General features: G+C 44.2%; 1 protein-coding gene across 2 annotated transcripts in view; it reads right to left on the reverse strand.

The window, feature by feature from the left end:
* CMKLR1 (chemerin chemokine-like receptor 1) overlaps window positions 1-20,994 on the reverse strand; it is a 54,725-nt gene extending 33,731 nt beyond the window's left edge. Inside the window, exons 1-2 of one of the 2 annotated variants that reach the window (XM_033956257.1) lie at window positions 20,902-20,994; window positions 17,961-18,057 (exon numbers count right to left, since the gene is read on the reverse strand). The gene's annotated coding sequence lies outside the window, so the exon portion shown is untranslated. The remainder of the gene's footprint in view (window positions 1-17,960; window positions 18,058-20,901) is intronic. The other variant, XM_033956258.1, reaches the window with a different exon arrangement.
* Between the last annotated feature and the right edge of the window lie 262 nt (window positions 20,995-21,256).

A 21,256-nucleotide genomic window follows, 5' to 3' on the forward strand; every position in this document is an offset into this window, starting at 1 on the left:
GTACAAGATGCAGGTGAAATTTATTGTGACAACTCTAAAAAAATGTATATAATATAAAACCCTTTTACCAAACAAGGGACCCGACACGGTCCGTGTTTCGGACAAACCTTCGTCAGGGGTCCATGGTAAAAAAAAGGATAGAGAATTATGCCACAAAAAATGTAGAATAACAACTATTGTAGAACCAAAATGTCTAGTATGCCGAGAACCGCCAACTGCTGTGAAGCGTCTCAAAAGTGTAGAAACAGCCATTTTCAAAACCTGCAAAACCGCTAGACATTCAAATTTAAGAAAATTGCCTATTTAGATGTCCTGTCTGCCAGGACATCCAACCTTAGAACATCCAAGTTCAAAATGTCCAAATCCAGAACATTTGGACGTGGGAGGGGCCAGCATTGTAATGGACTGGCCACCCAGACATACCAACAGAGGAGTGGGGCACCTTAGAGGGCACTGCTGTGACCTTTACATAAAGGGTGCCAGATGTACTGTACATCTCACCATATACCCCTTATAATATAGGCTGTGCCTTCCAAAATGCGCCCAAAACCAACTATACCTGTACTATACCCACCTGCCCCAATAGTTCTTATGGCTGCAGGCGGCACCTATATAGCAGTACACTAGGGTTTTAGTGGCCCTCACACTTTCTACCAGAAATGTAGTGGTTAGAGTGGCTTATGGGCCTGGGTCCTCCTCTCTATGGTTCACTGGCCCACCAACCAGGTGCTGCTGTTCTAGAGATAGGTATGTACTGCTTCATTTAGATTTTGGGGGAGGGGGGAGTCAGTGCACGTGTGTGCATGTGTGTGTGTGGGGGGGGGGGGGAGGGTCATAACTTAATCCCTCCAGTCATCTGGTTAGTTTGGTGCCTTTTTGGCACTTAGACACTTTTAAATCAGGTCTAGCTCAGAACATCTTAAGTTATGTCCAGGATGTACAATTTTGGGTTTCAAAAAGGGATTGGACGAGTTCCTGAAGGAAAGGGGATCCAGGGGTATAATTAGAGGGTTACTATACAATACAAAACGTCCTTGAGTAATAGATCACTACAGGTCCTTGACCTGGGGGGGCCGCCGCGGGAGCGGACAGCTGGGCGTGATGGACCTATGGTCTGACTCGGCAGAGGCCATGCTTATGTTCTTATGTCTTGGAAAAGGTTTGTTTTTTTTATCACTGCAAGATGTCCAAGTTTAAGCCCACCCAAAGCCCACCGAGAACACACCTCCATCAGGCCTCCCTTTAGTTTTGGATGCATAGCTTCTATGATGCCTTGCAAGACGTCCAGAAAGATGGTTTTGAAAATCAGCTCTTGGACGTCCAGGCAACTAGGAAGCCCAAGTGGCAATTTAAGCAGTTTATGGGATGTCTTAGTATTTTGAAAATGCCCCTAATAATAACACATGGTCCATCCGGTCATTGCTGAATCTGAATAGCTGAATATAGGCAGTCCCCAAGTTACAGACACCTGACTTAAGTATGACTCGTGCTTAAGAACGCAGTTGCAGCATCATTTGATTTCACTGAGCAGTATTTCCAGTGGCACAGACTCGTACACTTCTCCTGCAGCAGATTCAGGAATGATGCATGGCCACATTAAGAACAGTATATGGTTATGCATGCTGTACCTTACAGGGAACACAGGTAGGGACAGTTGATCCTTTTGTCAGCTGGGAGCAGATGTAAGCAGCAAGAACCTTAAAAACTTCAGGTTCTGAGTTACATACAAATCCAACTTAAGAACAGCTTTAAAAAATAACTCGTTCTTAACCCAGGGACTGCCTGCAACAACTAGCATTTTTTTAAAAATGCACTAACCACCTTGGCTGAATATTGACTTTCTCTCTCTCTTGAGACAGAGAGAGTCTTCATTTTAAATCGTGGAACATCTAAACCTTTGACAATGTCTTAGTCATTACACCAGCTCTCCCTCTCAAGCGTACCAGAATAGAGGAAAAATGTGCTGACTCTTTTCTATTACTAAACATATCCTTACTATATGGATGTGACATTAGTGAGTTTCAATTTTCTATACCGTTCTCCCAGGGGAGTTCAGAACGGTTCACATGAATTTATTAGGATACTCAAGGACCTGCGACTTTGGTTATTCGTAGTTTTCTAAACCCGGAATCACCCCACCTCTCTCCCGCCTCCCGGACCTCTCTACACCTTACCTGGTGGTCTAGCGGTGAAGCAGGGCAGTAGCGATTGTCCTACGCTCCTGCCCTGTGCAGAGACATCCACAAAAATGGCTGCTGCGGGTTCCCGTGGTCTCGCGAGATGACAGCAGGAACTCACAGCAGCCATGTTTGTGGACGGCTCTGACACCTAGATCCCCTATTCTGACACCTACGCTCAACGATGGCACCTGGATCCTTTTTCCTAGGATGTGACTCCTAGCTTGGAATCCTGAATCACGTAGCTATAGTTCGGCTTCCTCTTTCCCACCTGCATCACTTTGCACGCGCTCACATTAAACATCGGCCATGTTGATGCCCAGTCTTCCAGTCAGTGGCATAATAAGGGTGAGCAGCGCCTGCAGCGGTGGCACCCCTCCCCCGTGCTCCCCCCTGCCACATGCGGGCCCCCTTCCCTTTTTAACTTCTCCGGCATACGCAGCATGCCCACGATGGTGTCGGCTTGCGTGTTGATGTCACTTCCTAGGCACGGGTCCCAGAAGTGACATCAGATAGTGCGCCTGTGCTGATGTGAGCAGCAACCTTGTGCCAGGGAAGTAAAAAAGATACAGATGAAGGCAAGGGGCACGCGCATAGCAAGGAGAGGAGCATGGGGGGGGGAGGAGGGGTGCCAAGCTCTTAGGAAGCCTGTGCCGGGTAGAACTGCCCCCCCCCACCCACACCCCCCTAATACTCCACTAGATAGGCGCCTATTTTCTTAGGCGTGATTATACAAAAGGTAGATGCCTATTTCATGGTGCCTAGTGTCACCTAGTGCAAAGTAGGCATGTCTAGGGGTAGAGAAGGACTTAGGCACCACTAGGCACAATTCTCTAAAGGACTTGGGGCTAGATTCACTAACCTGCACGATCGCGCCCGATCCTTGGCCGTTTGGAAAATCTGGTAACCCTAGCTCACATATCACCGCCTTGTTTTTTTGGGCAAAAACCAGTTAAATACTGCGTTAGCTGCCAAGACATGAGTTACGTGGTTGGTTGTTATTACCCACTTATGTTGAATATCAGGAAGTATGAGTTCCCAAAGGGAAGGAAATGGGACTTGATATACCACCTTTCTGTGGTTACAAGCAAAGCAGGTGCTTATTTTGTAACTGAGCTAATAGAGGGTTAAGTGACTTACCCAGAGTCTCGAGGAGCTGCAGTGGAAATCAAACCCTGTTCCCCAGGGTCTCAGGCCACTGCGCTAGACTCAGGGCCTCTTTTACAAAGGTGCGCTAGGCATGCACACATTACCATTTAGCAAATGCTTAGTGTGCACTAAAAATCATAGTCAGTGACAAATTTAGACTTGGTGAGGCCCCTTGTTAATACGTAAGTTACACCACATCGTATACCATAGAAACGATACATAAATGGAATTTTTAAAATAATTTTAGCGTACATTGATACATAGATATAGATAACGCTGACAAAACTAGTAATTTGAATCACTTTTATTAATATAAGAAATAATGAACTTGTTTGCAAAATCAGAAAACAGATAAGCCTGAAAACAGAACATTTGTGTTTAAAGTGTTACTTAAATTCATTACGTACGAATGAAGCTATTATAAAAGTACAGATGAAACTAATTCCACCTCTCAAACATTTAAATAAGTTTAATAAAAAGCCACATAACATTTTCAGAGCCCCCCCCGGGCATGTCCGGGCATCAGACGACTTTTCAAAACCCAGCACTTTGTCCGGGTTTTGAAAAGGAGATTGCGTTGAGCGGGGCATCCGCACACGTGTGGATGTAATGCGGTGATATCACCTGCACTCGCGCATGCCCGTGATGTCATCGCCTCCGCGGATGCCCTTCTGACCAAGAAGAGCAGGCTGAGGGGGCAGGGCTATGAGCCAGACTGGGGCATGGTGTGGGCATAATGGGGCACGGATGGTTAGAACTGAGTGGGCCTGGGAGTAGGTCTATGGGTCTGGATTTTACATGCATAAAATCTGATAACTCTACCCCTCCCCCCCTCCAAAATTCCAAACTTTCGTGAGGCCCTTAGCGGTAGCTTATTTAGCATATAGGTAAATCCGGCACTGACTATGCTAATCCTTCACTCCAAAGCTACTGTCTAATTTGTCACTAATTCTCATTTTGCAATAGAAAAGGTACATTTTTTTCCCCTTCTTCAAAATGAACTTTTTCAAGGATGGAATTATTAGGGATGCCAGATTTTCCTTTCGGAAAATCGGGACCCCTAGCCCCGCCCCTAGGCCCGTCTAGTTACACCCTCCAAGCCCACCCTAGCTCTGCCCCCGCTGCCTGCTCTTGTCGGGCTGGGAGGAAGTCTGCGCATGCACGGCCATCACACCATGAAGTCATGCGCACGCATGTGTGCGTGTGATGTCATCCCGTGATGGCTGCACATGCGCGGACTTCCTCCCTGCCTGACACAACTTTTCAAAACACGGACAAAGTGTTGGAATGGAATTTTAAAAATGATTTTGGCGTACATTGATATATAGATATATCATGTCCTTTTGAGGACCTATCCGGAGAAATCCAGATGTAACCCTAGGAATTATTAACCAATCCTCTCCTTCAGACAGCGACTTAGCAGGCTTACAGCTCTTATGAGCTGCAGTTAAATAATATGGGATATTCTGTCTCAGGGTTTCTGAATTAGTAATGGTTCCTGCTGGATGTGCACAAATTTCATGTGGACTTCCCTGCATTCTTAGGCATGATAAAGAAAGGAATTACGAGTAGATCGAAGAAAGTTATAATGCCGCTTTATAGAGCAATGGTCAGACCACACTTGGAATACTGTGTCCAACATTGGTCTCCCTACCTAAAGAAGGATATAAAACTGCTGGAGAGGGTGCAGAGACGAGCAACGAAGCTAATAAAAGATATGGAGAACTTGGAATACGAGGAACAACTTAAGAGACTGGGATTGTTCTCCCTTGAGAAGAGGAGACTGCGAGGGGATATGATCGAGACTTTCAAAATACTGAAAGGAATCGACAAAATAGAGCAGGATAAAAAAAAATATTTACAATCTCCAATGTGATACGGACAAGAGGTCATGGACTGAAGCTGAGGGGGGACAAGTCCAGGACAAATATCAGGAAGTTCTGCTTCACCTAACGAGTGGTGGACACCTGGAATGCTTTCCCGGAGGAGGTTATTGCGGAATCCACCGTTCTAGGATTTAAAAGCAAACTAGATGCACATCTCCTTACGAGAGGCATATAGGGATATGGGTGACTAAAATTATGCCAGGTGTACACCTGGGCGTGTGCGGATCACCGGACTTGATGGACCGAAGGTCTGATCCGGAGATAGCAGTTCTTATGTTCTTATATTTTATTAAAAGCTCCACACACAGCAAGCCTTTCATAAAATAATTTGAAATTTGTGCACAACCCGTTCCATTTCCTAATCAAATGCTCAGAATCAGCCTTTGCGTGTATTAAGTCAGTCCACTAAAAAGGTGTCATTTTATATCATTCCTTTTGTTTGCTGACCTTTATTTGGGAGCATTCATTCGAGTAATCAGGCAACCAAACTCATTTCCAGGGCAAATTACAGGAAAACAATTATGGTGCTTTCAGCTTGATCTAATCACTCGCCTTGACCAACATTTATTGTATCACTTAGAACAGCACAAAGGCCCGTATTATGTAAATGCCGCCTATCTTAAGCTGAAAAGAAAAGCATTTTAAAATGAAAAATGAAGGCGCCAAAGCCCGAACAATAGTAGCTCGTTTCCTCATAGGCTCGGCTCAGCTGTTTCCTCCTCCTGCGGCTGCTTCTGACACAAGCCCGCTCTGCTGAGACATTTGCTGTTGGCTGTGCCGGTCCTCTGTCCCCTCTGATATCAGTTCCTGTTCTGGGGCAGAGGTCCGGCACAACCGACAGTCACAGCAGAGTGGCCCCGTGCATATTTCTTCTTGCTAGCCAAATTCCAGACAATAGCAGAATTTTTTTTTTTTAAAGCGCCTAGACGCCCAATGGAGCCCTTAGAAAGAAGACATGTCTGGAGAAACCTGGACATCTGGTAACCCTTTATATGTACAAAGGAGCAGTGTAAATCCCAATTGATGTGTGGAGTCATATATGTGCATTTTATTTCTGAAATGGGGAATACGTAAACAGGACCTTAGTTCTTTCCAAGCTCTGTCCAAATCACCCTCCACCCTTGCAATCTACTCATAGGGCCAGATTTTATAAATAGTGCTTGAAAATAGGCAACAGCGATGGAGACAGACAAACTGGATGGCGAGCGTCGCATTTAAATGCCTTTATTACAGAAACCAATGGATGACATTAAAAAAGACTTGACACGATTCATGTTTTGGCCGCTAAGGTCTGCATATTCCTCCTGTGTGCTGCTTCTCCTCCGGTCCTCCTTGCCTCCCCCAACCAACTTCTCTCCATGAGTCCAACTTTTCACTCTCTGCCCTCTCCCCCCTTCCCCCAAGTGTGACATTTCTCCTTCCCTCCTTTCTGTCCTCCTCATCCATCTCGCCCTCTCCTTAAGTCCAACACTTTCTGCCTACTGCATGCTTACTCTCTCTCTCCTTGCCTCTTCTCTCAAGTGGCATCCCTCCTTCCCACCCCCAACCCAACATGCTCTCTCCCTATGCACCATTTCTCTCTCTCCTCCACCCCATGTCCATTTCTCCCTCTTTCATCACTCTCACTCCTCCTGCAACAATTTTCTTTCCTTCCCTCCCCCAACCCCACCCCACCCTCAGGCTGGCATATGCACGTCTATTTGGACCCCCCCCCCCTTCCCTCCCTCCCTCCATGTACTTTTACACCAGGGGGCCCCGCGAAGGCCTGTATGTTTTCCCCTTCTTTCTAGCATCCTCCGGCTTCCCCCCTGGCCTCCCGGTCTCACCTTTAAAGCTAATTACGGCAGCCTGCTGTAGTGAACCTAGCAAGCTGCCATCGATCTCTGTAGCATGTTCCCTCTGCCGCGGTCCTACCCCTGACATCAGACGAGGGGTGGGACCACGACGGAGGGAACATGCTGTAGAGGTCGTTGGCAGCATGCTAGGTTCGCTACAGCACTGGCGATCCTCTACAGGCTGCTGTAATTAGAAGTGGGAAACATGCAGGCTTTCGGCGAATTGGGCACCACTAAGCAGTTCTGGCACCGTACAGCGTAGGCATGTCAGCTGGCAGGCACCTCTCTTTCTCCTTAGTGTGCCGCAGCACACTTGGAATCTCAGTTCCTATGTTGAGAATACCTTTACAACTTCGGATCTCCTTGTTCTGTCCAGCAACATCGAAAAGCACAAAAAAGGAATCCAACGTGGTCTGCAGTTAACCAAGCAGCGGGCAAAAAACAAAACACAAACTGCAGACTATGTACAGGATGCAGGCATTGTTTATTAAACCAATAAAAAATGCAGTGAATATACAACCTTATTACCAGCCAAGGGACCCGAAATGGTCCGTGTTTCGGATAGCACGCCTTCCTCAGGGGTCCATGGTGGTTAAGGTATGAAGCATACCGCAAAAAAGATATCAAACAAGCGCTTTGTTTCATACCTTAACCACCATGGACCCCTGAGGAAGGCGTGTTATCCGAAACATGGACCATGTCGGGTCCCTTGGTAGGTAATAAGGTTGTATATTCACTGCATTTTTTGATTGGTTTAATAAACAATGCTTGCATCCTATACATAGTCTGCAGTTTGTGTTTTGTTTTCTGTCCAGCAACATCAGCATCAGGATGTCCTGGTGGCTTTGTTCCGTCTGCTTCATAAGCACTGGGTATACGCTGGGAGAAGGTCAGCTCTTCCCTATCAGAATCGTGAGTGCCTTCTGACCTAGGGGACCATCTTCCAGCACTATATGTCGATCCTTTATGTCTCACCATCATCATGTTTTCTTGGCAGAATACAGAAGTAGATTGCCGGGCCTTTCTTCCGCGCAGTATAAATTCGATGCTGCCACTGTTGTCGCATCAAGCGCAATCCTCCGTCTCCAACCCTGCCCAGCTGCTGCTGCCCAGATGGATGGCACATCGTTAGTCTGACATCTCCGCTGAAACCTGTCCACTTTGTAGTAAAAATACCAATGGCATTGATTTCAGCTTCTCAGATGTGCACAAGCCCCAGTGGCACGTCAACCCCATGTACCGTAACTGGAGGCATTTATGCTAAGCTGGTATTTAAATGTCTCTATGATATCTTCCCTCTCCCGCCTTTTCTCCAAAGTATTCATATTGAGATCTGTAATAGAGAATGACACGGTAACAAAATTCATCACCGTTCCCGTCCCCGCAGATAACCACTGGAAATAATCCCATGTCATTTTCTAGTGTCTATTTCAACCTCGGTCCTTCTACACCAGCATTCTTCAAAGCAAAGCTTGCGGGTCAGTGGTTGTGGCCATTCATACTCTGATTCTTATGGGAGCCAAGGATAATGAAGCCATTGTGACATCACTGATGTGATTGGCTCTTAGGCACTGGTGGAAGGAGGCATTATGACATCACAATATCTGCTCTGGATACCAGAGACTGTCATTCTCAACCTCAGTTCTTCTACACCAGCATTCTTCAAAGCAAAGCTTGCGGGTCAGTGGTTGTGGCCATTCATACTCTGATTCTTCCCTCTCTCCTTAAAGAATGACATGAAAATGGTTTCCCGTGGTTATCCGCGGGGACGGGAACGGTGATGAGTTTTGTCACCATGTCATTCTCTAATCTGTAAGTCTGTCCCCATACGTAGGGTTACCAGACATCCTTTTGAGGACTTGTCCGGGGGTCTGGATGGCTTTTCAAAACCTGGCAGTTTGTTCGGGTTTTGAAAAGCTGTGTCGAGCAGGGAGGAAGTCTGCACGTGCGCGTGACATCATCGTGTGACGGCCGCGTGTGCGCGGACTTCCTCCCTGCCTGACAAGAGCGAGCAGCGGGGGCGGGGCTAGGGCGGGCTTGGGGGCGGGATTAGGGCAGGGGGTGGGCGTACCTAGGCGGGCTGGTGGGCGGGGCTATGGGTTCCAGATTTTCCAAAAGGAAACCTACCCATACGCCTTGTGACAAAGAGCATGGCCCATTTTAGTAGCCTTTCTCTGGACTGACTGGACACAGAAAAAGCAGTACATCAAGTCCCATCCCCTTTAGTAAAATTACACCTGACTGTTTCAAGCAGAAAGAGAACTTCGTGTGTGCTGTTTTCAGCTTGTTCTAGGTACAACGGTGAACAACCTTGATAAAACTTTAAGTTGTGAGTTTTTATTCCTAGGAAACTGATGTGGATCCCGATCATAGATGAATCGACTGCATAACAGAGACAAAGACAAGAAACTGATAGACGCCACCATCCTCGTGGTGACACCGTTAGAAAGCATTCCGATGCAATCATTTTGATGGCAACATAGTCCTTGCTGATGAATATTAACGCTCGTACTTCCCCCGACCAATTATTCATAATAATGCCTGACAGTCTTGAGGTCAAAGATCTAATTAACGAAAATGAAGCAGATACATAATTTGACTTCTGGGTAAGCGGTATAATAATGATTAATGAATCACCAAGAATCTGGAAAATTAGGCTGAAAAGGCTCTGAATAATGTTTAATGAGGGGAAAAAGATAAGCATATCCTCTGTGATTATCAGAAAGACATCCCATCATAGCTGGAGGCTAAACTAACATTTTTAACTTCTGCGTGCCAAATAGGATGTTACAACCGCATAAATGCATTATTAAATGGGGAAAAAAAAGCTGCACTTAAAAACAAGTAGGGAAAGCAAGGAAAGCATGACTCGTGGAATTCTTTCCAACTCCCTGTCTGTTGCCAGAGACATAGTAAGGAGGCGGTGGAAGGCAGTCTGCCCCGGGCGCCATCTTGGTAGGGGCGCTGGCACCTGTCCTCCTCTCTGCTCCCCCACTACTGTGCACGGGAGTGCCCCTTTCCCCGTACCGCTTTAACGTTCCTGGTGCGAGCAGGAACGCCTAACCTGCAGCTCTCGCCAGCGTCGGCTCTTTCTCTGACGTCACTTCCTGTCCCATTTTGAGAAAAAAAAAATTAATGGTCACGTTAGTCTTAACCATTGATCTGAATTTTACATAGGATAGCTCGGAACGAATCATAACTGGGCGAGAATTCCACAGGCGAGGAACTGCTGCAAAAAAGGCAGACTTTTGCGCAAATGCCAAATGAACCACATGAACTGCAAGCAAACACCACCACACAGGTACAGTACAGTGCAATTTTCAACTTATATTAATGCTTATTAAATTTTTGATTAATCGCAGAATTTTGGACATCCCAAGTCTAAGCAATTTGTAAACACGAGCTTGTTTCAACAACTCCAGTAATGATTGCTAAGGCAGGACCCATTCAGACAAGATCCTAGTTCAAAAATTAAAAATTATTAAGAGAATCTATGCCAAAATACGGTTTTATGTATTTTTTCTATACATGTACTTTTTCCATGCTGAAATTGTTGTATTATCCTGCAAAATTTAATATAAAAAAAATATTGAACTAAAATAAAAAGAATCTAAAAATTGAGATAAACTTGTGCTTAAGCATAGTCGTCTAGAGAGTCAATAATATCAAAAGATTGGACCCATGCCTAAATTACTATGTATTTCACCGATATAAGATGCTATTATACGAGTCTGAGTGCTATGTCCTGAATGAAAGTTAGATTGTCTTGGATGGAGAATATTCATGGCTTCCACATCGGAGAAAAGTTGTTGAACATAACATAACATTATACTTATAGATTGCGTTACCAAAGAGTTCTACGTGGGTTACAAAAAATTATAAACATTAAACATAATCATATATTTGAATGAGTCAGCTAGTCGGGTATCTGGAGAAAAGATAGGTTTTTAGCTGTTTTCTAAAATGTCTGTAAGAAACAGCTGTGAGCAACAATGATCGAAATTCTTTTTCATGAGAAGCTGCCTGAGATGCTAAAGAGTGATTTAGGAATTTCTTGCTTTTACAACCTGTTACAGAAGGGAAATTGAACAGAGCATGAGTTTTTCTACTGCATTTGTGCGTAGCCAGTTTTTCTGTCAGATGCTGAAAGAACTGAACCTATGCCCTCCAACGAGATTTATGAGTACTTACTAGGGGTGGGCAACGATTAAATATTTTAATTGTGATTAATCGCACAATTAAGGGAAAGGCGATGGGACTTCTGTGGTTACAATTAGAGAATGACACGGGGAAAAAATCTGTCCCCGTCACCGGCCCACCATCCTCTGCACCGCCCCGTCACCGCCATTCCATTCACCGCCCTGTCACCGTCACTGCCATCCCTTTCACCGCCCCGTCACCGCCACTGCCATCCCATTCACCGCCCTGTCACCGTCCCCGCAGCATCTGTTGGGATCTTTAACTCATCATCGCTAGGACTCGAATCTGAGTCCGTGGCACCTAACATAGAATGGAATTAGTATGGCAAAGTAATGAAGAATGGTCCAGCAGCCCCTACCCTCCCTCCACCTCACCTTATATTCGTTCCGAGTTTGCCGGCTTCCTTTTTCCCTAGCCGCACGCGTTCAAAAAGCCGTGCATTTAGCCAGCTCCCTCCCTCCACCTCACCTTAAATTTCGAGTTTTCCGGCTTCCTTTTATCCGAGCCGCACATGTTCAAAAATCCGTGCACGCGCGGCTGCGCGAGTCAATCAAACTTCTCCTCTCCTGCAACTTCCTGTTTCCGGTTGCGTCAGAGGAGAAGATTGATTAACTCGCGCAGCCGCGCGTGCACGGATTTTTGAACACGTGCGGCTCGGAAAAAAGGAAGCCGGAAAACTCGAAATTTAAGGTGAGGTGGAGGGAGGGAGCGGGCTAAATGCTCCGGGGGGGCGGGCGGTGGCTGCGGGGACCGCGCGATCCTTGATACCTCACTGCGGAGACAAGACCATTCACCGCCGCGCGGGCGGTGAATGGCCTTGTCCCCGTCGCCGCATCGACTGCTAGTTTTCTTCCCCGTTTTCAGCGGGTGACCCGCGGCTAAAATGCGGTGGCCGCGGGTAAACCGCCACCATGTCATTCTCTAGTTACAATCAAAGCGATTTTCATATTATATACAGGTACTTATTTTGTTCCCGGGACAATCGTGCTTAATCATGGTATGCAAAGGCAAAACAGGAAGTTGGGGCAGTACACAGGAAGGGGAAGGCTTCCGGGGTCAGCCTCAGACAGCATGTGGGAATTGCTGCCTCTGACTGCAACCCCCATGAAGAGCCAAGCCTCTTAAGGTAAATGCGGGGAGTTGGGAGAAGAGATGCTGGACAGCAGGGTAGGCAAGGGGAGAGAAAGCAATGCTGGACACTTCAGGGAAGTTAAAAATTTTAGGTAATCATAAATGAATTGAATTAATAGTGCACTAAGGCCCTCTTTTACTAAGGTCGCTAACCGATTAGTGCACTCTAAATGCTAACGCGTGCATACTAGTCTATGGACGCGTTAGCGTTTAGCTCGCGCTAATTCGATTAACGCACCTTAGTAAAAGAGGGGGTGAGTGTAGAGCCCTAGTACTTATCCCTTCAGAATGTGAAAAGGATGACAGACCTCACCAGCATACTCTGCGCTACTGGAAAGAGAGGAAAGTAAACCTTTATATGCTGATGGACGTTGCTGGCCAAGGGAATGGAAACCGATGCAAAATAAAAGGCTGTGATGTCAGTGGTTATGAAATGGAGCTCAAACTCAACAGCATGGCATCGCACCCTTAGGATGAAGAAAAAAGCACAGTCTCAACTGTCAGTGTCGTTTTCACACTTTTGTTCGCAACATGCAGAAGGAATGCTGGCCTGGAAGGGCCTGAGTTTGGTGGAACTCACATGCTAACCCTAGTAAGTACCTGGATGAAGGGCCACCAGCTTTGGGCTGAAGAAAGCAGGAGTCAATGGCTACAACAGACTACACTTCTCCCTCCGTATTCGCTGTGATAGGGGATTAACAGAACCGCAAATACAGAAAAACCACAAATAACTTTTTCATATGTTATTCACTGTTTTCTGAACGAGAGGCAAAACGGTGAAGAAAGTGCTGGGAAACATAGAAACATAGAACATGACGGCAGAAAAGGGCTACGGCCCGTCTAGTCTGCCCACACTAATGGCCCACCCCCTAACTACCTCCATGAAGAGATCCCACATGCCAATCCCATCTTTTCTTAAAATCTAGCACACTGCTGGCCTCAATTACCTCAACGATTTTCTCTATGCATGTTGACGTAATTTTGGGGGAGAGGAGCCAGCAAGCTAAAAACCGCAAATAATTGAAACCACGATTGCTGAAATCGCAAATACGGAGGGAGAAGTGTATAATATCCTACCAGCTAAAGGGCCCTTTTACTGAAGAGTGGTTGAGGTTTGCACTTATTAGGCCAGATTCTACAAACTAAATCAAAAACGATAAAAGGAGGAAAAAATATAATCCAAAAGGAAAACGTGAAAAAAATCACATAAATTAAATTACATAACACGCTTTCATAACGTTTTTGTTGTTATAGTGTAAGGTAAATAACACTTAAATGTTTCTAATCAGAGGGTTGTGGTCAGAGACATGGAGGAAAAAGGGGAACTTGTTCCCCAAAAAAACCTCACCACCCAATCATTGCTATACCCTCAAGCAATAATAAAGTGCTGTTGTGCAAAAGCATCAAGAAATACAAACAAAAAACTTATCTGTAAAGCAAAGTTCTTGGGCAGACTTGCACGATCTGTGTCTGTATATGGCCGTTTGGTGGAGGATGGGCTGGGGAGGGATTCAATGGCTGGGAGGGTGTAGATGGGCTGGAGTAAGTCTTAACAGAGATTTTGGCAGTTGGAACCCAAGCACAATACCGGGTAAAGCTTTGGATTCTTGCCCAGAAATAGCTAAGAAGAAAAAATTTAAAAATTTAAATTGAATCAGGTTGGGCAGACTGGATGGACCATTCGGGTCTTTATCTGCCGTCATCTACTATGTTACTATGGCCTCGACGTGCCACGTTTCACTATTTCATCAGAAAACCAAACAGTAAGTTCAAAAAGACAAGGTCTTTTCAATGGGTGTCAGTCTCTTTAGAGCTCAAAATGTTGAAAGGAAAAAATTTCCACTCATCGGCACCTAACTTGGTGCCACCCCACCAAAAAACAAATGGCAGGAGAGATGCCGACTCCCTCCTGCCATGGATGCCCCCTCCTCATTCCCATTCCCCACCCCTCTCACTGTACCTGTAAGGGAGCGGGAGGGGTGCTCAGTCCCTCCTGCTCCTATGACTCCAGCGACATGTCTGCAGCCTTAGGTCCTGCCCTGGTGCATTATGTGATGCATGGGGAGGGGCCTAAGGCTCTGATTGGCTCAGGCGCCTCAGGTTACTCCCTTGGGAGGGGCCTGAGGTGCCTGAGCCAATCAGGGACTTCCTTAGGAAGCAGCCTAAGGGCAGCGGGCAGTGGCGGGCAGCTGTGACAGCGGTGGGAGGCGGCAGGGTGCACTTTGTTGGGGGAGGGCTTTTTAAATATTTTTTTAATCGGGCTGATATTTTGCATATGTAATACATTCAAAATATCAGTGCTATTAAAAATTTTTTTAAAAACACAACAGGCAGATCTGTTGGTAACACAGTTATCAACAAGCTAATAGGGTTACCGGATATTAAATACTTAATTTATATGAAATCCAAAATGTTGGCCATTTTGGATTTCATATAAATAAATGATTTAATATCTGGTAACCCTATTAGCTTGTTAATATTTATCTATTGGGTTGGATTTTATGTAGAAAGATCCGTTTGCTATATAATTGGTAACACAGTTATCGACAGGTTTGCAGTAGTCAGGATTTATAATAGTAAAAAACGATGCAAAATAGCCAAGCAATTGTTAGTGAATCAGTCGCTTGGCTATTTTACATGGGATTTTGCTAATGCATGGGAGGATTGGATCGGATGGGAGATTGATAGGCCAGCAGTTTAGTGAATCGGGTCAGGGAACGATCTCAAAACCAGTAAAACTGGTTTTGTGATCGTTGGTACAGGATAAGATCATAAGAATTGCCGCTGCTGGAACAGACCAGTGGTCCATCATGCCCAGCAGTCCGCTCACGCGGCGGCCCTTAGGTCAAAGACCAGTGCCCTAACTGAGACTAGCCATACCTGCATACGTTCTGTTTCAGCAGGAACTTGTCTAACCTTTTCTTGAATCCCTGGAGGGTGTTTTCCTCTACAACAGCCTCCGGAAGAGCGTTCCAGATTTCTACCACTCTCTGGCTGAAGAAGAACTTCCTTACGTTTGTATGGAATCTATCCCCTATTAACTTTAGAGAGTTCCCTCTCATTCTCCCTACCTTGGAGAGGATGAGCAACCTGTCTTCATCTACTAAGTCTATTCCCTTCAGTATCTTGAATGTTTCTATCGTGTCCCCTCTCAGTCTCCTCTTTTCGAGGGAGAAGAGGCCCAGTTTCTCTAACTCTCGCTGTACGGCAACTCCTCCAGCCCTTAACCATTTTAGTTGCTCTTCTCTGGACCCTTTCGAGTAGTACTGTGTCCTTCTTCATGTAAGATGACCAGTGCTGGACGCAGTATTCCAGGTAAGGGCGTACCATGGCCCGGTACAGAGGCATGATAACCTTCTCCGATCTGTTCGTGATCCCCTGCTTAATCATTCCTAGCATTCTGTTTGCCCTTTTCGCCGCCGCTGCACATTGCGTGGACAGCTTCATTGACTTGTTGACCAGTACTCCCAAGTCTCTTTCCTGGGGGGTCTCTCCAAGTACTGCACCGGACATCCTGTATTCGTGTATAAGATTTTTGTTACCTACATGCATCACCTTGCACTTATCCACGTTAAACCTCATTTGAAATGTCGCGGCCCATTTCTCGAGCGTGTTTATGTCCCGCTGCAGGTCTTCGCAATCCTCCTGCGTCTTCAGTACTCTGAATAACTTTGTATCGTCCGCAAATTTAATCACCTCACTCGTCGTACCAATTTCCAAGTCGTTTATAAACAGGTTGAAGAGCACGGGTCCAGGCACCACCAGCCAGTTTTTAATCCACGTGAGTATTTCACCCTCGATTCCATGGCTTGTAATTTTTCGAAGTAGTCATTCATGCGGAACATTGTCAAACACCTTCTGAAATTCCAGATATATAATGACGACCGGGTCACCCTTGTTTATCTGCCTGTTTACTCCCTCAAAGAAGTGCAGCAAGTTCGTCAAGCAAGTTCTTCCTTTGCTGAAGGATCGGAAGGTTTAGTGAATCTAGCCCGTGCTAATTGCAGCAAGCATACCAATGCTCCACTGGTAATCATCTCAGTTCCCAACCCCCTCAACACAGCATGCATTTAAAAGATTAAATAGCATGCACTGTCGTGCCACCACAGTAACAATGACCACGCTCTTGCAATAACAGCACACATTAATTCACGTGTCAACTGATGACGCAATTCAGTTGAAGAGGCCCTAGGAAAGGCAAATAATTTCAGCATGAGAAAAAAGAAGAGCAAGCATTTCGCCAAGGAGGTGTGGCGAAATTCTCAGAGAGCTATCTCTGTCTCACAATCTACTCTTCTAAAGAGACGGGGTGCTAGATACAAAGCGAGTTATCCCTTCCTGTACGCAGTGAAGGGGGCTGCTCAGGACTTGGGGGAGAGGGGTTTCAAGCACTCATGGCACTCACATACTTGGCTCCAACGGCTGATTACAAGGCTGGCATTTTAAAAACCCCACAAATTCATTAAGAGTTTCAATTTTTTTATTTTCTAGCCTGTAGTCCTTGAAACATGTATTTATAGCAACGCGAATATGGGAAGAAGAATGAGGGTAGAAGAAGTTTTGAAGATTGTCAGAGAAGATGGAAAATCTAGTCAGGAGAAAAATGAGACCTTGCAGCCCTGTTCTCACAGATACTAAGGACGGATTAACTTATTCGGGGACTGATTTCTTAAGACTTTTCACTGCCTAGAGGGCAAGGAAATCATGATTGAGGGCAAAAGAGAGGAAGACATAAACAGCCGGGGGGTAGTGACATTAAAAAAAAAATAGCCAAGATCTGATCTTAAAGAGGAAAGCTGGGTATGGACAGGGAGTGTGTGGTGCAATGGTTAGAGCTACAGCCTCTGCACCCTCTGGTTGTGGGTTCAAATCCCTCCATTGCTTCTTGTGACCCTGGCAAGTCACTTAATCCCCAATGCCCCAGGCATATTAGATAGAGCGGGAGTCCACCAGGACAGTTAGGGGAAAATACCTGAGTACCTGAATAATTGGTGTCAGGTCAAAAGTGCGCCGGGATAAAGGCGCGCGCAGACAACTGAGCGCAACGCGGAGCCGCACGCTGAAGAAAATGACTGTTTTAAAGGGCTCCGACAGGGGGTGTGGGGGGGAACCCCCCACTTTACTTTATACAGATCGCATCGCGTTGTGGGGGCGTTGTGGGAGGTTTGGGGGGTTGTAACCCCCCACATTTTACTGAAAACTTCACTTTTTCCCTAAAACACAAGGAAACAGTTAAGTTTCCAGTATAATGAGGGGGGTTACAACCCCCCACCCCCCCCATGCCGCCGTGATCAGTATTAAGTAAAGTGGGGGGGTCCCCAACAAAAACCCCCATCGGAGCCCCTAAAAACACTCTTTTTCTTCGGTGCGCGCTTCCATCTTGCGCTCAGTTGTCGGCGTGCGCCTTTGTCTTCGGCGGTTTTGTCTATGAACCGAATAATTTGTAATCCACATAGAATTGTAGGATATGCAGAATATAATTTTTTTTTTAACTGTAGTTGCCACCCTTTATATCAAAGTTAGCATTTTACGGTGTATCATTGACAATTAGATTCCTTATAAAAGTGGTATCTTCTGCTTACCAGAATAGACTGAAGAAGTGCAGAGGCCAGGGAACTGGGGCTGATTCTCACTGCAGCTCCTTCTGACCCTGAGCAAGTCACCTAACCCTCCATTGTCCTAGGTTAAAAAAAAAAAGAAAAAGAGAAGAAGCTTAGGTTGTGAGCCTCCCCTCTGAACAGAACAAGTACCTATATGTAAACCACTTTGATGATTAACTGTAGAAAGGCAATATATCAAATCCCTTTCTCTCTTAAAGAACAGCAGCCCACCCTCCCTTTTAAAGAGGGTGGTATTGATGTCTGAATTCTAGTCAGGATCCCAAAGACTCCTTGACAGCCTTTGGATCTTTTAAGGTTACCGCAATTAAGTCTTTGCAATTAGTCAATTAGTGCAGCTAGAGATGTAAATATTATAGTTTCATCATTAAAATTACTTGGAGTCACTATCGATGATAATTTCTCCTATCATGAGCACATAAGTAACATACTTAAATCTTGTTTCTATCGTTTACGTCTGATCTGTTCTATTTCCAAGTTCTTGGAACCAAAATCTCTTAATATACTTATACATTCACTTATTATTTCTAAGCTAGACTACTGTCATTCATTATTACTAAACATTACTCAAAAAGAAAAGAAACGTCTACAGATAATTCAAAATCTTGCCGTTAAACTTATTCACAATGGGAAAAAATATGACCATGTAACCCCCTTTCTGGTTGCCTCACACTGGCTTCCCATTAACCACCTTTAAAATTCTACTTTTAGTATTTAAAACCTTATCCACAAACGAACTGCAATTTATAAACAGGATCCTTATTCCATATAACTCTTCTCGCCCCCTTCGTTCATCGACCCAAGGTCTCCTGGTAATCCCTTCTTTAAAAGTGATCGGCACCAGACGACATGATATATTTTTGATTGTAGCCCCCCAAGTATGGAATTTTCTTCCTCAATATATAAGAGACGAAAAAGATATTAGCCGTTTCAAAACTAATCTAAAAACTTTCCTTTTTAAAGATGCTTTTACACTCTGAATGGAAAAGTCACAGTGCAGTAGACCCTTCAAAAAAAAAAAAAAAAGAAAAGAGATACCCTTCCTAATGTGTCTCCCTTTATTGTTTTCCTTTTTTTTAAAAATTATTAATATTGTAACCTTATCCCCTCATCCCTCTACATCAGTTATGTCTGTTGGTCTGTAGGTCTACTCCCTTTTTCGATTTGCTCTAATCATTCATTTGTATTTTAATGTATGTATAAATTTGGATTTTAATGTAATTCGCTTAGTATTTCACGTTAGTATTTCACGTATAAGCGATTCATCAAATTTCTAATAAACTTGAAACTTGAAACTTGATTATGAACAGTGAACATAGCAGCCAGCTTTTCTTTTTTTTTAAATTCTTTATTCATTTTTAAATCAAATACATAGTGCAAACAGATGTACAAATCAAGTAATATAACATACTTCACTCTATTCCAACACATAATATACAGCTATTAAACCCTCCCCTCCTCCCCTCCTGGATGTGTATAAAAATATTTCATGAATTAAAGGGAGATAATATCAATAATTCATAACTTACAATATTTTGTTAACGGGCCCTAAATTTCCTTGAATTTGCTATGGTGTCCCCTCTGTATAGAATTAATGTTTTCAAACTTATAAATCTGACATAAGGATTCCCAGCAGAAACTATAATTTAAGTTATCCCAACTTTTCCAATTTTTCATTATCAGCTGCACGGCTACTCCTGTCATGATGAGGAGCAATTTATTCAGATTCGCATTAATTGGTTTCTTGGGTAATAATATCGTTCCAAACAATATTATATCATATGATAGCGATGGTGGAACTTCCAATAACGTAATAATTTGACCCCCAAATGGATTTCCAGAATTTTGAGTATCAAGGGACAATAATATAGCAAATGATCCAGTGTCCCTATATCAAGATGACAGTGCCAGCATATATTAGATTTAGAACTGTCCAACCTTTGCAACATAACCGGGGTCCAAAAAGATCTATGTAACAAGAAAACCAAGTCCGTCGATGCTGTACACCTCATCCTCCAATTCCAAATTCATGGCCATTGAGATGCAGAAATCTGCTGCTTTGTCTCAATACTCCAAATGTCTTTAAGACTATTTTTTTGGCTTTTTAGTCCAAAATTCAGATATTTGGTGTCTTTTGTTTTTGAACAGGACGCAAATATGATCTTGAATTATATTTCAAGAATTCTCAGAAGTTATTTGGAGGTCGGAAGATATGGTTGTATCCTGAAACTACTCAGGAGCGAAGAAAGGATTTTCTTTTATTACATCAAGAGACAATTAAGTTGGGAGCTACATTTTTTCTTGCGTATCCCTGTAAGTGCCTGGTTAGGTACTTGGGTGTTAAATATACATTTTATTCTCCAGAACATTTGAAACAGTTTCTAGATATCAAGAAAATCGTCAAGGAATGATTGGAAAGGGGATTGTTTAGATTAATTTAGTCATTGATTCATGCTAAGCTTTTTTCCCTAACTGACTATGTAATTAATTTCTCCTTATATATACGATGACTACCCCCATTATTATTGTGGTCTAAGAAAGGATATTAAGATATGGATATTATATGATTTTTACTTTGAATAATTTTTCTTTCCTGTGTTTCACTTGGCAAGAGTTATTCTTGTGAATTGTATTTGAAAGTTATAAATAAATAAATAAAAATTCAGATATTTATACCACTGAGCAGCCTGACGTCCTAGGAAATCCGTCTGGAAGCAGCCGGCTTTTCAAAATGATTGGGGTGGGGGAGTGCTAAACGCAATGGAAATGGTCCCTTCCTGGACACAGTCAAGGAGCTTCTTCCATGTTGGGAATGCTCAAGCTCCCTTAGAGCTGGCTCTTAAGACAGTAAAAATGAACTCTTGGAAATTTTAACAATCAATATTAACCAGAAGAGCCACCTTACCTGGTCCGTGTCCTCTCAGTCGCAACTGAAATGTAGACTTCTGCTTATTTTAGAGGTTGGCATGTTATGAGCTGGAGACTGACTCATATGGTTCAGACCTTCTTAGAAATAATGAACAGCAAAGCTTAAGAGGAATTGAAGGCAGAACAGGAAATGGTTTTTACCATCCTTGCAGCATTTCACTTGTAGAATTTTTTTGGGTTGTTTTTCTGCTTCTTGCATTCTTTGCTATTCCTTCCCTTTTTGTCTGTCCTGTTTTAGATGATATGGCAAAAAAAACAAACCATTTACCCCCTCTTTTACTAAGGTTTCAAACAAATTTGGGCGCGTTCTTGGAGAAAAAATCTATAAGAAA

The sequence above is a fragment of the Geotrypetes seraphini genome, chromosome 8 (genome assembly GCF_902459505.1).
Source record: "Geotrypetes seraphini chromosome 8, aGeoSer1.1, whole genome shotgun sequence".
Taxonomy (NCBI): Eukaryota; Metazoa; Chordata; class Amphibia; order Gymnophiona; family Dermophiidae; genus Geotrypetes; species Geotrypetes seraphini.